The 15,391-nt window shown below is 51.6% G+C and overlaps 1 long non-coding RNA gene across 1 annotated transcript; it reads right to left on the bottom strand.

Annotated features, from left to right (window-relative positions):
* LOC110261036 lies at positions 1,363 to 14,801 on the bottom strand. Its single transcript, XR_002344768.1, has 4 exons — positions 14,077 to 14,801; positions 5,020 to 5,320; positions 3,798 to 4,075; positions 1,363 to 2,321 (listed from the first exon to the last, which is right to left on the bottom strand). It is a non-coding gene; the product is annotated as an uncharacterized LOC110261036 (long non-coding RNA).

Genomic DNA, 15,391 nt, shown 5'->3' with positions numbered 1-15,391 from the left:
TAGGTCCTGGCAGCTTATTTATTTTACACATAGTCGGTTGTATCGCTTAATCCCCTGCCCCCATCTTGCCCCCCCCTCCCCTCTAGTAACTAGTTTGTTCTCTGTGTCTCTGAGTCTGTTTCTCTTTTGTTATATTCATTCGTTGTTTTTTTTTTTAATTTTTATTTTTGTATTTTTAAGGCCGCACCTGCGGCATATGGAGGTTCCCAGGCTAGGGGTTGAATGAGAGCTACCGCTGCAGCCTACACCACAGCCACAGCAGCGTGGGATCCTTAACCCACGGGGCAACACCAGGGATTGAACCCGAGTGCTCATGGCTACTAGCTGGGTTCGTTTCTGTTGAGCCACAGCGGGAACTCCCTCATTCCTTCCTTCTGTTGCTCCTCTGTGAATGGGAACCGCCGAGGCTGGGCTGTGGGCTCAAAACAGCCTAAGCCACTGAGCCCTGTTATCCCTCAGAGGAAGAAGCCCTTGTCCCCGTCCAGCCTGACTCACGTGCACCTCCTGCACTCCCAGCTGGCCACAGGTGCGTGTCCAAACCCTGCCCATTCCAAAGAGAGGCCTGGCTCATGATCAGCTCCTGGGCAGGAACCTCGAAGCCCTTGGAAGGTCCTGGGAAGAATGACTCTGTTTATCTGGTGACAATGGGCCACACCAGTCAATGCTAACGGTGGCATTCAGGGGGTCGCCTTGTCGCCTTGGGTCATGTGGTATCAGCTTGACCTCCGTGGATGAGGGGTTGCTGGAAACCAAGGGCTACAAAACCAACCTCCAATAATAAAGCCCTGGACCGGAAGTTCCCCTGTGGCTCAGTGGTTAACGAACCCGACTCGTATCCATGAGGACAGAGGTTCGACCCCTGGCCTCACTCAGCGGGTTAAGGATCCAGTGTTGCCGTGAGCTGTGGTGCAGGCCAGCAGCTATAGCTCCGATACAACCCCTAGCCTGGGAACCTCCATATACCATGGGTGCAGCCCACCAGGGACAAAAAACAAAACAAACAACCAAAAACCAGGACCCCGAGACTCAGCTGGGCTTCCTTGGTTGACAACACTGTGTTGTCACACATGGTTGCCGGGTGGTCATGCTGTCTGCATGACTCCACTGGGACAGGACAACTGGAAGCTGGCTCCTGGCCTCTCTGCCCTGTGTGCCCCTTCCATGGCATTTTATTTTATTTTATTTTGCTTTTAGGGCTGCACCTGGGGCATATGGAAGTTCCCAGGCTAGGGGGCCAATCAGAGCTGACCTATACCACAGCCACAGCAATGTGGGATCCGAGCTGCATCTGCCATCTACACCGCACCTCATGGCAACACCAGATCCCAGACCCACTGAGCAAGGCCAGGGATCGAACCCACATCCTCATGGATACTAGTCAGGTTCATTTCCACTGCGCCACAACGGGAGCTCCCCCACAGCTAATTTTAATCTGTACCCTTCTGCTGAAATAACCCATTAACTGCGAGCATAACAGCCTTGCGGAGTTCTGTGGGTTTTTCTAGCGAATCATCCAAATACAATGAACACCAGCAAACGTCTGCTCGGAAGTAGGTTCCTGGAGGCCCTCTGTGTGGGGTTCCTCCCATGATCTTCAAACTTTTGATTTTTTATTCTTTCTTTTTCGACTGCCCCATGGCATATGGAGTTCCCCAGGCCAAGGATCAGATCTGAGCCGTAGTTGCAACCTATGCCGCAGCTGCAACAACGCTGGATCCTTAACCCACTGTGCCAGGCTGATCGAACCTGCGTCCCAGGGCTCCCGAGACACCACTGATCCCGTTGTGCCACAGCGGGAATGCCAAGCTTTTGATTCTTATCCTGGTTGAGAGAGGCTGTGACTGGCGTGATGTCGCACAGCCTGGGGCTGGACCCTGTGTGTCAGACTCCTCAGGGCCTCCTCTGTTTCTCTGTGGCTTCTGGAGGAAGAAGTCGACCCGGTGACCACTTCTTGGAAGATGATCTGCTTTCCAACCTCATCTTTATTCCTTGGGCTGCTGGCGGCTCCTTGCCGCCCCCACCCTGCCACCCACCCCCAGGGACATCCCATTTTTCCTCCAGTCGGCCTCCCAGTCTCCACAATCCCTTAACGGGTGGGGGGTTGGCCCTTTGAGGTCGAAGTCAAGGATGTGGCCACTGCCACATGGGTTCTTGTGGCTGCACAAGCCACTTTTGAGGAAAACAACTTTGTTTTTCCCAGTTGCTCCCCAGGCATTTTACGGAGTGATAACCCTGCTCTCTCCCCTGGCATCTGAACATCAGATAACGACTTGAGTTTAGGATGCTCGCCAGAAGTTCACGCTTTGCTCTTCCCGAGATACCTTTTAAAAGAACCACTTAGAGTTACGCCCCGGCCCAGTTAGTGACCTCGCCCCCTCCACCTGAGAAGCAATGGGCATTTTTACCCGGAGATGGAGGACCGCCCCTCGCTGCCTCAACTGTGCCCCCTTGCGCCTGGGACCCGTAAGTAATCATAAATCTTGGCCATCATAAATCTTGGGCCGCCACTTGCTTTGTGTGGGGTGTTAACCCAGGCTGCACCTTCCCTCTGCTTCCTCATGCAAAGGCTGCATATTCCCTTTTTTTTTTTTTTTTTTTTTTGCTTTTTAGGGCTGCACCCATGGCATACGGATGGAGGTTCCCAGGCTAGGGGTTGAATTGGAGCTGCAGCTGCCAGCCTACACCACAGCCACGGCAACACCAGATCCTTAACCCACTGAGCGAGGCCAAGGACCAAACCCACATCCTCATAGATCCTCGTCAGGTTTGTTAACCACTGAACCACGATAGGAACTTCCCCAACTAGTTCCTTGAAGCCTCTGTTATGAGCTGAACTGTGTCTGCCCTCCACCCCAAATCCATCTGCGGAAGCCCTGACCCCCAGTGCCGCAGAATGTGACTGTCTGGAGACAAGGCCTTAGAGAGCTAATGAAGGTGAAAGGCGGTCACATGGGTGGCCTGGTCCAGCAGGACCAATGTCCTCATAACAAGGAGATGAGGACACGGCCTCGCAGAGAGGGGAGGCTGTGTGAGGACACAGGCAGATGGCCGCCTGCACACCGGGGAGAGAGAGAAGCAGAAGGAATCAGCCCCGCCCACACCTTGATCTTGGACTTCTAGCTTCCAGAGTCATAACAGAGAAATTTCTGTTATTTAAGCCCCCTGGGTTGTGATGCTTTGTTATGACAACACAAGGAGACTCATTGTCCCTTTCTAGGTTTTGCTTTTTTCCCTTTTCAGGGCTGCACCTGTGACATATGGAGGTTCCCAGGCTAGGGGTTGAATTGGAGCTATAGCTGCCAGCTTACACCACAGCCACAGCAATACCAGATCTAAGCCGCGTCTACGACCTACACCACAGCTCACAGGAATACCGGATCCCTAACCCACTGAGCGAGGCCAAGGATCAAACCCCTGCCCTCAGGATACTGGTCAGGTTCTTAATCAGCTGAGCCACAACAGGAACTCCTGCCCCCCGCCCCCAGCTTGTACTGTCCTCCCCTGGCAGCGCAGTGGCTGCAATGGCCAAGTCTGCCTCCCTGTGAGGCAGGGGCTGGAGCTGACACCCTTCAGGGTCCCACTGCCTGTGATAGAGGGGGCGCAGCTGCTGGAAGGGGCTCTCAGCTCAGTTAAGCCAAAGCCTTGGTTCTCCCTCCTGGCGGCCATGCATCACAACATTCTGGACTCCAGACTTGGGGGTGGGGGTTCCCAGGTCCAGGGAGCCCTGGAATCTTTGTTTCTAACGAGTGCCCTCTGGTGGTGGCTCAGGAGTGCAACAGCCCAGCCCAGGGACATACCTCCTACAGAAACAGGTGGGGTTTCGCTTCAGATTCCTTGGGCGTTTGGCTCCTCCGGCAGCTCTGGTTTCTTTCTTGCTTGCTTGCTTGCTTGCTTGCTTTTTTGCTTTCTTTCTTTCTTGCTTGCAGGGGAATCCAGTAAAAAAAAATAATAATAATAACAAAATGGAAGAATTGGGCACTCCACTAGCCACGTTTCTAGTGACTCTGGGCAAGTTGCTTAATCTCCCAAAGCCTGTTTCCTCATCTGTGAAATGGGATAATAATTCCTCAGGGAGCTGTTGGGCAGAGAAAATGGGACACACGGTGGGTCATAAAGCCAGTCACAGAACACGCAGATGGGAGATGTCTATTATGTATTATTTATCACACATCTATTCTTTTTATTTTATTATTTATTATTTATTTATTTATTTATTTTGCTTTTTAGAGCCACACCCGCAGCATGTGGAAGTTCCCAGGCTAGGGGTCTAATTGGAGCTGTAGCCTCCAGCCTATGTCAGAGCCTTAGCAACTCGGGATCCAAGCCGAGTCTGTGGCCTATACCATAGCTCATGGCAACGCTGGATCCTTAACCCACTGCATGAGGCCAGGGATTGAACCCGAAACCTCATGGTTCCTAGTCGGATTCATTTCTGCTGCACCATGACAGGAACTCCTAAAATTTTTAAAAATTCTTTTTATTCATCATTAAAATAATCTTTTTTGGCGTTCCCGCTGTGGCACAGCAGATATGAATCCGACTAGTATCCATGAGGATGCGGGTTCGACCCCTGGCCTTACTCAGTGGGTCAAGGATCCAGTGTTGCCATGAGCTGTGGTAAAGGTTGCAGACACGGCTCAGATCCCGCATTGCTGTGGCTGTGGTGTAGTAGGCTGGCAGCTGCATCTCCAGTTCAACCCCTAGCTTGGGAACTTCCATACGCCGCAGGTGCGGCCCTAAAAAAGCAAAAAATATATTATTATAATAATAATCCTTTTGGCCACACCTGCAGCATGTAGAAGTTCCTAGATCAGGGTTCAAACCTATGCCCCAACAATGACCGCACCAGGTCCTTAACCTCTAGGCCACCAGAGAACTCCCCTTTGCTTTTTTTGCATGCACTTAATTCTTTAGGTTCTCACCTCTTCATCTTATGTCAGTCCACCTACCCTTACCCTCCCCGCAGGCCCTTACTTGGCTTTCTCGAACACCCCCCATCCTGCCGCTCCTTGCACTCACCCAACCATATCAGTGGTGGTCCCCTCAGCAGGAGAAGGCTCTCAGGCAGAAGCAAGGGCCAGGACTTCCCATGGTGCTAACTCTTGATCTCAGATCCATATGTCCTGGAGGGCAGCGTCCGGAACGGATGGGGAGGGGGCAGCAGTAAGAGGCTTGCGGTGGAGGCAGAAATAAAGTCATGATTGCCCAGGGGCTCCTGGCTGGGCCACTTGTGAATTATGGATCCTGCGTTGCTGTGGCTTGTGGTGCAGTTCCGATTCGACCCCCAGCCTGGGAACTTCCAGATGCCACGGGTTCGGACCTAAAAAAAAAAAAAAAAAAAGATATTTCTATGATGGCTGGCAAGATACATTCCAAATTCCCTTGCCTTGGATTCAAGGCTCTCCATGACCTGGACACATCCTCTCTCTACTGCCCTCCTTTCTGTCATTCTTTTTTTTTTTTTTCTTTCTTGGCTACCCCGCAGCGGAGGGAGTTTGCCGGCCAGGGATCCATCCCAGCTGCAGTTTTGACCTAGCAACACCTGATCTGTAACCCACTGTGCCAGGTGGGGGACCGAACCCAGCACAGCCGCTGCGTCCATCGCTACCTCTGTGGGTACCCTCGGGCCACGCCCCTTTCCTCGGCTTCCTTCTGCAACTCTGCCCACATTCAAATTGGAGCTCTCTTTCCAAGTCCAGGTCACATCTCATTTCCTTCCCGTAGCCTTCCTGGATCCCCACAACCACACACACACAAGCCTCCTTTCGGAGTTCCCCTTGTGGCTCAGCAGTAACGAACCCAACTAGGATCCATGAGAAGGCGGGTTCGATCCCTGGCTTCGCTCCGAGGGTTAAGGATCTTGTGTTGCCCTGTAGGTCGCAGTCACAGCTGGGATCTGGCGTGGCTGTGGCTGCGGCTGTGGTGGAGGCTGGCAGCTACAGCTCCGGTTCGACGCCTAGACTGGGAACCTCCCTATGCCGCCAGTGCAGCCCTGAAACAAAATAAATAAATAAAAAGGCTCCTTCCTCAGTCTTCTCTTCGGCACCCCCATATACTCACCTCTTTCAGGAGAGCGTTTCAGGCAGAACCCCGGAGTTGTCTGATATCCTCCCTCCTGTATGGTCCTACTGTTTTAATTTTTAATTTTATTTTTTGCTTTTTAGAGCTGCACCCAGGCTTGGGGTTGAATTGGAGCTGCAGCTGCCGGCCAGAGCTGCAGCCACAGTAACTCAGGATCTGAGCCGAGTCTACCACCCACATCATAGCTCACTGCAGCGCTGGATCCTTTAACCCATGGAGCGGCGCCGGGGATCGAACCTGCATCCTCATGGATGCTAGTTGGGTTTGTTTCCAATGCACCACAATGGGAACAACGGGAACGCCACTATTTCAACTTCAACTTCGTGAAGTTCCCAGTTTAAAACAAAACAAAACAAACAACGATTTCCCTGCCTCCTTGACCTCTCGGACTGGCCGTGTGATAGTTCTGGCCAATGAGCCAAGTACAAGGAAAATGCCATTAAATGATTATCACCGAATGAAGTCTAGTCACCCTTTACTTTCCCCCTTTTTTTTCCCCCATCACAGTTGAGCTCTGAGGTCTGTTTTGGGTTTTTTGGTTTGTTTGTTTGTTTTGCTTTTTAGGGCCACACCTGCAGCAAATGGAAGCCCGCAGGCTAGGGATCGGTTTGGAGCTGCAGCTAACCAGTCTACACCACAGCCACAGCAACGTGGGATCCAAGCCTCCTCTGCGACCTACACCACAGCTCATGGCAACGCGACATCCTTAACTCACTGATCGAGGCTGGGGATGAAACCCAAATTTTAATGGATATGAGTTGGGGGCCTTACCGCTGAGCCACAATGGGAACTCCTGAGGTCTGGGGGCGGTTTTTTGGCATATACTACTAGTTAATGAAATTGGAGAGCCTGGTTTTTAAAAAAGGTATTCATGGAGTTCCCATCGTGGCTCAGTGGTTAACGAATCCAACTAGGAACCATGAGGTTGCGGGTTCGATCCCTGGCCTTGCTCAGTGGGTTAAGGATCTGGCGTTGCTGTGGCTGTGGTGCCGGCCGGTGGCTACAGCTCCGATTAGACCCCTAGCCTGGGAACCTCCATATGCCAGAGGAGTGGCCCTAGAAAAGACAAAAAAATAAAAAATAAAAAAATAAAATAAAAATAAAGTATTCATAATAAAGGAAACACATCTCAGAAAGACTTGAAGATGTTCCCTCCCCTGCAACTATAAATCAAAAGATATTGTTCTGTGTTAGAAAAGGGTTCAAGGAGTCTGATTGGATATTGTCCAAAGCCAGGGAAGTTTCTCCAAATATAGTGTCTGTTCTCCTCTGTAATACACAGTTTCGTATGAATATTCATGACAGCTACTGACTTGTTCTGTTCTCTGTTGATACAAATCCGCCTTCGGAAGAACACTTTACACAAAGTGGTCTTAGGAGACTCCAAAAACATTAGAAATTACTCCGTGTCTTATGAAAATGATATCCAATAAAATGAAATTCTGACCAGTTGTCAGACTTGATAACGCCTTGCTCTGCAACAACAACAACATCGTAATTGACGTCTGTTTTCTTAAACTGTGTATCTATCCATAGGATTGTACGCTTCTCTTCTCCCACACGGACAAGGCGAAAATAAAAACCAAGGACTCTGCTGCTAGATTTCTTATTAAGCAAAGGTGCTGAGAGACTTGCCCACTTGAAATACCAAACATAGGAGGCTAGCGGCTAGAGACTTTGGGGAGTTCTGGTTTTCTGATATCTGCACTACTCCTTTCTCCTTGTGGCTTTTCTTCTTCTCCCCTGGAATATAGATGTGATACTGGAGGTGGAGCAGCCATCTGGCAACCATGAGGAAGCACGGAGATCAAAGCCGCAGATTGAGGATATTTTTGACAACGGTATAGGGATCCTGGCTCCCTGACAGCCTTAGGGAGCTGCTGTACCACCCTGCAGTCTACAGCCACGCTTCTTCATTTGCTTACTGCTCTAGTTAGGAAACTGATGAAATACCCTACCGGAACTGTGAGATGATAAATTTCTGTTGTTAGATGGCCAACTGGCACATGAAAAAAAGCTCAGCATCACTGATTATTAGAGAAATGCAAATCGCAACTACCATGAGGTACCCCCTCACACCTATCAGAATAGCCATCATTAAGGAGTCCACAAATAACAAATGCTGGAGGGGGTGTGGAGAAAAGGGACCCCTCCTGCACTGTTGGTGAAAATGTAAATTGGTACAACCACTATGGAGAACAGCATGGAGGTACCTTGGAAAACTAAATATAGAACTACCATATGATGGAGCAATCCCACTCCTGGGCATATATCCAGACAAAATTTTCCTAGAAAAAGACACATGCACCCGTGTGTTCATTGCAGCACTATGCACAATAGCCAAGACATGGAAACAACCTAAATGTCCATTGACAGATGAATGGATTCAGAAGATGTGGTACATACACACAATGGAATACTACTCAGCCATAAAAAAGAACAAAATAATGCCATTTGCAGCAACATGGATGGAACTAGAGACTCTCATAGTGAAATAAGTCAGAAAGAGAAAGACAAATACCATATGATATCACTTATATCTGGAATCTAATACATGGCACAGATAAACCTATGTACAGAAAAGAAACTCATGGACTTGGAACAGACTTGTGGTTACCAAGGTAGAGGGGGAGGGAGTGGGATGGACCGGGAATCTGCGGTTAAAAGATGCAAACTATTGCCTTTGGAGTAGATAAGCAATGAGATCCTGCTGTATAGCACAAGGAACTCTATCTAGCCACTTGGGATGGAGCATGATAATGTGAGAAAAAGAATGTATATACACGTGTGACTGGGTTACTTTGCTGTACAGTAGAAAATTGACAGAACACTGTAAACCAGCTATAATGGGAAAAATAGAAATCATTTGAAAAAAAATAAATGTCTGTTGTTCTAAGCCACCTGGTTTGCAGCACTTTGTTATGGCAGCCCTCGAAAACTAACACACCTTGTGATTTTTTTGCGTTTAAAATGTGTTGTTTAGCTTTCAGATATTTGGTGATTTTCCAGCTGTCTATTATTAATTTCCAGTTTAATTCCATTGTGCTTAGAGAACGTACTTGATATGATTCCAGTTCCTTTAAATTTGTGGAGACTTGTATTACAGCCCAGATGATGCTCTTTTTTGGTAAATGTTCCACAAGCCCCTGAAGAGAACACGTATTTTACTATTAGTGGGAACAATATTCTATAAACGTCACTTAGTTTCATTCGGTTGATAGTCTTCTATAGCTATTCCAGTTTTTTCATCTCTGCTCGATTCCTGAGCGAGGAGGAGTCCAATTCTCCTTTCAGTTAGATTATATGGATATTTACATTTTGAAACACAAATTGTAGTCAGGAGTCTTCAGAACCTAATGGTTTCAGAGAAGACAGCCATTTACGTACAACTTCAAATCGAAGACTGAGAAGAGGCTCTGGGCTGGTTCCAGCCAGGGCTTTGCCGGGAACTCACTAGATATTTAGGCAACTGCTCCTCCCTCTCTGGTTTTCCGCCCATTCCCCTCATCTGGAACCCAGTGGGTTTTATTGCCCTGCCTGTACCAGTGTTTCAGACCTCAACATTTTCATTTCTGCCAGGTCCCTTCTCTGGGCCTTGGCGCTCCCATGGGTTGTCTTCGGGGTCACCCTCTTTCCTCTCCCCCTTAAGGATCAAATCCTTTCCCAAATCTACCCCCTTCCGGGGTTTGGTGGGTTCCAGCCAGTCTTCCTTAGCGCCTCTCCACCTGCCTATTTCCTACGAAACGGAAGGTCCTCCTTGACCTCTGCTGAGTGCGTCAAGTGACAGGCTGACTTATTGCTGCAGAATCCTGACTGGAGGACTAAACTTTCCAGGAGGGAGACTTCTGGGACTGACAGAACGCCTTGGGATGAGCCTGGTGAACTTGAATGTGGGATAACCGCGTGCACCACGACTGAATGACTCACCGGGAAGTGACTAAGGCAGAGGAAGCCCAACTCATTAGCTGTCCCGTAATCAGCTCATTGGGCGAACCCAGAGTCCCTGGGGCCTCACCAACCCTCCATCCCCCAGAGGTCACACGGGGATCCCCAACCCACTTTCCCGATGCCACCAGGCTCCATCGCAGGCGCGCCAGGGAGCATGCGCGAGTTCCCCCGCCGCCACCCCCCACCCCCGCAGGCCAATCAGGGCCTGAGAATGCGCGAGGGAGCCGCTGGGTCGCCGAGGCTCCGCCAAGGGCGCCAAGGAGAATCTGAGTCCCTGCTGTCAGCGCCAGGGCAGAACAGCCGCCACTACTGGGCGTCCTGGGCTAATCAGCCATTAAGGGACACTTCCTCAACCCCAGTACTCGGGGACAAGAAGGTGATGGCCGGGTTGGAAGCTACCGATTAAGGAACAAAATGCCAAGTGCGCGACCCTCAGGGCCAATCAGAAGGCACCTTGGTACCCCGCGTTCGCTGTCCTGCAACCACGGCTCCCATCACGAACAAAACAAGAATCCCGCTTTCCATTTTCTTGCGGAGACCCATCGCGGACCTACTCCTAGCCCAGTTCCCATCCTCTTTCTCTCCTTCCCCAAACCCACCCTTGCTCCCTCTCCCCATCCTTGTCCGCCTCTCCTGAATGGTTTGTTTCAAGGACGGAAGCAAACACCGAAGGCATTAGAAAGGCTTCTACCACCCACTGGGAAACTTCTGTTGCACCAGATTCTCACAAAGGCCTGGTGAACAAGGAGCCCCCTTTTCTTTTCTTTCTTTTTTTTTTTTTTTTTTTTTTTTTTGTCTTTTTAAGGCCGCACTCCTGGCACATGAGGTTCCCAGGCTAGAGGTCCAATTGGAGCTGTAGCTGCCGGCCGACACCACAGCCACAGCAATGTGGTATCTGAGCCACGTCTGCGACCTTCACCAGAGCTCACAGGAATACCGGATCCCTAACCCACTGAGCGAGGCCAAGGATCGAACCCGTGTCCTCATGGTTCCTAGTCGGGTTCGTTAACCACTGAACCACAGGTGCTTTTCAACATTACAAAGCACACAAGGAAGTAACACCCTGCCGGTGAACATAAAGTGTCAAATTCTCATCAGCATCCTTCGGGCCCTCAAAGCCCTGGCCTCTTGGGAGCTCACCGATCTATATGCGCTCCAGTCACATGGGTCCCTTCCTGGCTTTTGACCTCACCAACGCTCCCCCATCTTAGAGCCTAGACTCTGCTTTTCCTCTGGCTGGTTCCTAATATTCCCTAAGGTCTCAGCACAAGTGTCACTTTCTCAGAGAGGCCATCTGTGACTCTTGGTCCAAATGAGATTCCTCCCCTGGTCCCGTCTCCTTTCTCATACCGTTCCTTCTTTTTTCTTCCTGGCAGTCATCAATATTTTAAGCTATAATTTTGTGTTTATTTCTTTTTTTTTTTTTTTTTTTGGTCTTTTTGCCTTTTTCTAGGGCCGCAGCCGGGGCACATGGAGATTCCCAGGCTAGGGGTCTAATCGGAGCTGTAGCTGCCGGCCTACGCCAGAGCCACAGCAACGCAGGATCCGAGCCGCGTCTGCGACCCACACCCCAGCTCACGGCAACACCGATCCTTAACTCATTGAGCAAGGCCAGGGATCGAACCCGAAACCTCATGGTTCCTAGTCGGATTTGTTAACCACTGCGCCACGACAGGAACTCCCTCTGTGTTTATTTCTTCACTGCTGTGCACGTGTGTAGACTGTAAGCCCTACGGAGGTGGGGCCAGCGTTGGGCATCTTTGCCTCATTTCCGGCACAGTATTTCCGTGGCGTGTGTGCACTGCATGCATGCACGTGTGGCTGATAGGATCACCCACCCTGAGCACAGGACAAGCGTCTCCCTGGCCATGGAGATCCACTAATCTATCCACAAATAATGCCCCAGCAAAGAGATGACGCTTTTCCCAGCCTGTGAAAAATTCCCAGTATCTGCCTCCAAAAAAGGAAGTTGTCATCTCTTCTGAAGGGAACACACATTCTCCTGCCAGAATCCTGTTCTCGTTCCCTGTATTCCTTTTGGGCCAAGAAATACTGCAGCAGCCTCCTAACGGGGGCTCTTTGCCTCATACCTCATCTTGTCTAAATACATCTCAATAACTACGCCTAGAACGATCCTTCACTGGAGAGCTGGTCACTCCACGTCTTGGCTGCAGACCTTCCAACAGCTTATGATTCATTCTTTTGTTCAATTATCCCATAGACATTTGTGAAAGCCTGTTATATTTTAGGAACCATTCTAAGTACCGGTAATAAAAGTAGAACGTGAGACAAACACGAGCCCTGTTCTCAAAGAACTCACATTCTGGAGTTCCCATCATGGCGCAGTGGAAATGAATCTGACTAGGATCCATGAGGACACAGGTTCGATCCCTGGCCTCGCTCAGTGGGTTAAGGATCCGGCATTGCCGTGAGCTGGGGTGTAGATCGCAGACGTGGCTTAGATCCCAGGTGGCTGTGGCTGTGGCGTAGGCTGGCAGCTGCAGCTCTGATTTGCCCCCCAGCCTGGGAACCTTCATATGCTGCTGGTGTGGCCCTAGAAAGACAAAAGAAAAAGGCCACGTGAAGCAGGCAGTGGCTTCCCCTTTCCTCAGAACCCCACGGTGGAGCCTGTCTGCTCCGGCTGGTCCTTCCTCCCGGTGCACCATCTCAGCAGCCAAAGCTGCCCCCTCTGGGAAGTTCTGCCTGACTTGCCCGGGAAGGTTCAGTCCCGCCTCCTCTAGGCAACCATCGCCCCAGCTCAGTGGGTCACAGTGGGTCCGCCTTCCCCACCCGATGAAGGGCTCTGAGGGCAGGGCCTGACCCCGCCCTGCCATCCCAGCGTTGCCCAGGATCAGGTTAGGAGATACTGCAGGACAGACGGGTGGGATTTAAGGACACATGCATGGCTGACCCACCCAGGGATGCCAGCTCTCCTGCAGGGTGGAAGGAGAGCTGCGGGGCATGGCTGGTCCTGGAGAACCAGGGAGAGGAAACAGCAGCGAGGCCCAGCAGCTGTCCCTCCCATGCCCGGCTGTGGAGGATATGGGGTGCGGGTGCAGAATAAATGATGAAGTAACCTGGGCATGGCCCGCTCTTCAAGCACTCTGGGCTGACCTGGGCCCATGGCATCTGCAGACTGGACCGACCCTGGCCTGCCCAATGCTCAGAGACCAAACCCTCCGATTTCCGCCCCAAAGCTACAAGTGTGTCTCCCAACCGTCTTCTCAATGGACTGTGTCTGTGTGTGTGTGTCTTACTGAGTGTAATTACCCTTTAGGTTGCTTCCCTCTCTCTCTGGCTTTTTTTTTTTTTTTTGGCTTTTTAGGGCCACATCCACAGCATCTGAAGGTTCCCAGGCTAGGGGTTGAATCGGAGCTGTAGCTGCCAGCCTACACCACAGCCATAGCAACGCCAGATCCTTAACCTACTAAGCAAGGCCCAGGGATCAACCCTGCATCCTCATGGATGCTAGTCAGAGTCGTTTCCACTGAGCCACCACGGGAAGTCCTGTTTAGTGCTGACTTGTCACTGTCAGTGTACCAGATGTTGCACAAAGACACTGGAAATCTCTCAAACGTGTCCCCGGGGTCTGCAGACACGACCTGCATGCTTTTTTTTTTCTGGCCGTGGCCACAGCATGTGGAAGTTCCAGGTCAGGGATGGAACCCGTATCACAACACTGACCTGAGCCTCTGCAGGAACAATGCTGGATCTTAACCCACCGTGCCACAAGGGAACTCTTTTACTTTCCACTAAATGAATGAGTGCTCAGTCCTGATGCCACTCAATAGTACCCTGGGGACTCTGCTGGTTTCCCCGCTTTCTCTTCTATGAAATTCTCTGAAAGCCTCTATCCCTTGGGCCTGCTTTGTGGCTCAGTAAAGTCCTGCTGGCCCTGGCTTGTGGGGACTGTGTTTGGCCCCAGACCCTAAGCTCCTCGAGGACAGGGGTCCCGTCTTGCCCTCCCTGTGCCAGCGCCACAGCCAGGGCCTGTGGGTCTCAGGCTCTGGAAGGGGCTTCCGGGTGAGTTTTAACCCAGGTACTCACATGAGCGGGCAGAGACGGAGCAAGAGCAGTGTCATTGCAATGGCTCCGTAGAAAACGCGCTGGATCAGCCCTTTCGGGGATGCCTGGGGAACCAAAGAAGTCTATCCTGAAGGTGGAGAGCATGTGAGAAAGCCTGCCCCGCCCCCAGACCTCCTGCTCCCTCCCCTGGCTCCGGGCCCACCTGCTCCACCGGCAGGATGCTCAGGGCCTGGTCCCCCTTGGGGTTCCTGCCCTCACAGAGAAACCCTGTGCCCAATTCCAGCGGCCCGATCAAGCAGAAGATGCTGTTGGCCCAGGGACCCAGTGAGGAGGAAGTGTCCTGGAGGCCGCAGTCAAGCCGTTGGCACCTACGGGGGCACTGGCCCACCCACCACTGCATGGAGCGCATCAGGATGGCACAGAAGGGCGGACTCCAGCAGCCCTGGCAGGTGCTGTGGGAGGGCGGTCAGGAGTCAGCGGGACATCCTGCCTTCCGGGTGCCGCTTCCTCCAGATCCCAGCCTTCCCCTCGTTCGTGATGCCCGCCAGCTTTGGAAAACCTTTCTGGAAGCCCAGAGGGGTCGGGCCTCACGGGCTGGTGTGGCTTCATCCCCTCACTCCACCCGGCCTGAACCTGAACCTGCACACTCCACCTTCCAGACAGACGGCTGGGATCTTCTGCGGACCAACGCCGCCTGGGACCCCTTATCTACCCACCTCCACCCAGGCTAGACCGCGAGCCCCAGCTCCTCCCTCCCTCCCGACCCCAACGCTGCCCCTGCCCAGCCCCACCTGTGGTCAGATTTCCTTCCATCACTTTCTACCCCGAGGCTCTTGGCAAATCACTTCCCCCTCTGTCCTCCCCTAGTCTGCAAAGCAGGCACGTTCACTGAGCCAGAAGCCACGGTTGGAATGAACACCCTAAGCTTTGCTGCGATCCTGGCTCAATGCCTGGCCAATGCATGGCCAGCACGACCCCAGCCAATACACAGAACACCTTTCCAGATTTTCTTCTTCCCAATCCCAGTGGCCACTGACTGAGCATTCATCTTTTTTTTTTTTCTTTCCATTTTAGGGCCACACCTGCGGCATACGGAGGTTCCCAGGCTAGGGGTCCAATAAGACTGCAGCTGCCGGCCTCCACCACAGCCACAGCAATGCCAGATCTGAGCCACAGCTGCGATCTACACCACAGCTCATGGCAATGCTGGATCCTTAACTCACTGAACAAGGCCAGGGATTGAACCTGCGTCCTCACGGATGCTGGTCAGATTCGTTTCCTCCAAGCCACGAGGGGAACCCCTGAGCATTCATCTTAAGCAAAGGCTGCTACACGA

The sequence above is a fragment of the Sus scrofa genome, chromosome 6 (assembly GCF_000003025.6).
Source record: "Sus scrofa isolate TJ Tabasco breed Duroc chromosome 6, Sscrofa11.1, whole genome shotgun sequence".
In the NCBI taxonomy this organism is placed as follows: Eukaryota; Metazoa; Chordata; class Mammalia; order Artiodactyla; family Suidae; genus Sus; species Sus scrofa.
Note: the sequence above shows the minus strand (reverse complement) of the source record. Positions and strands in the feature narration are given on the sequence as shown.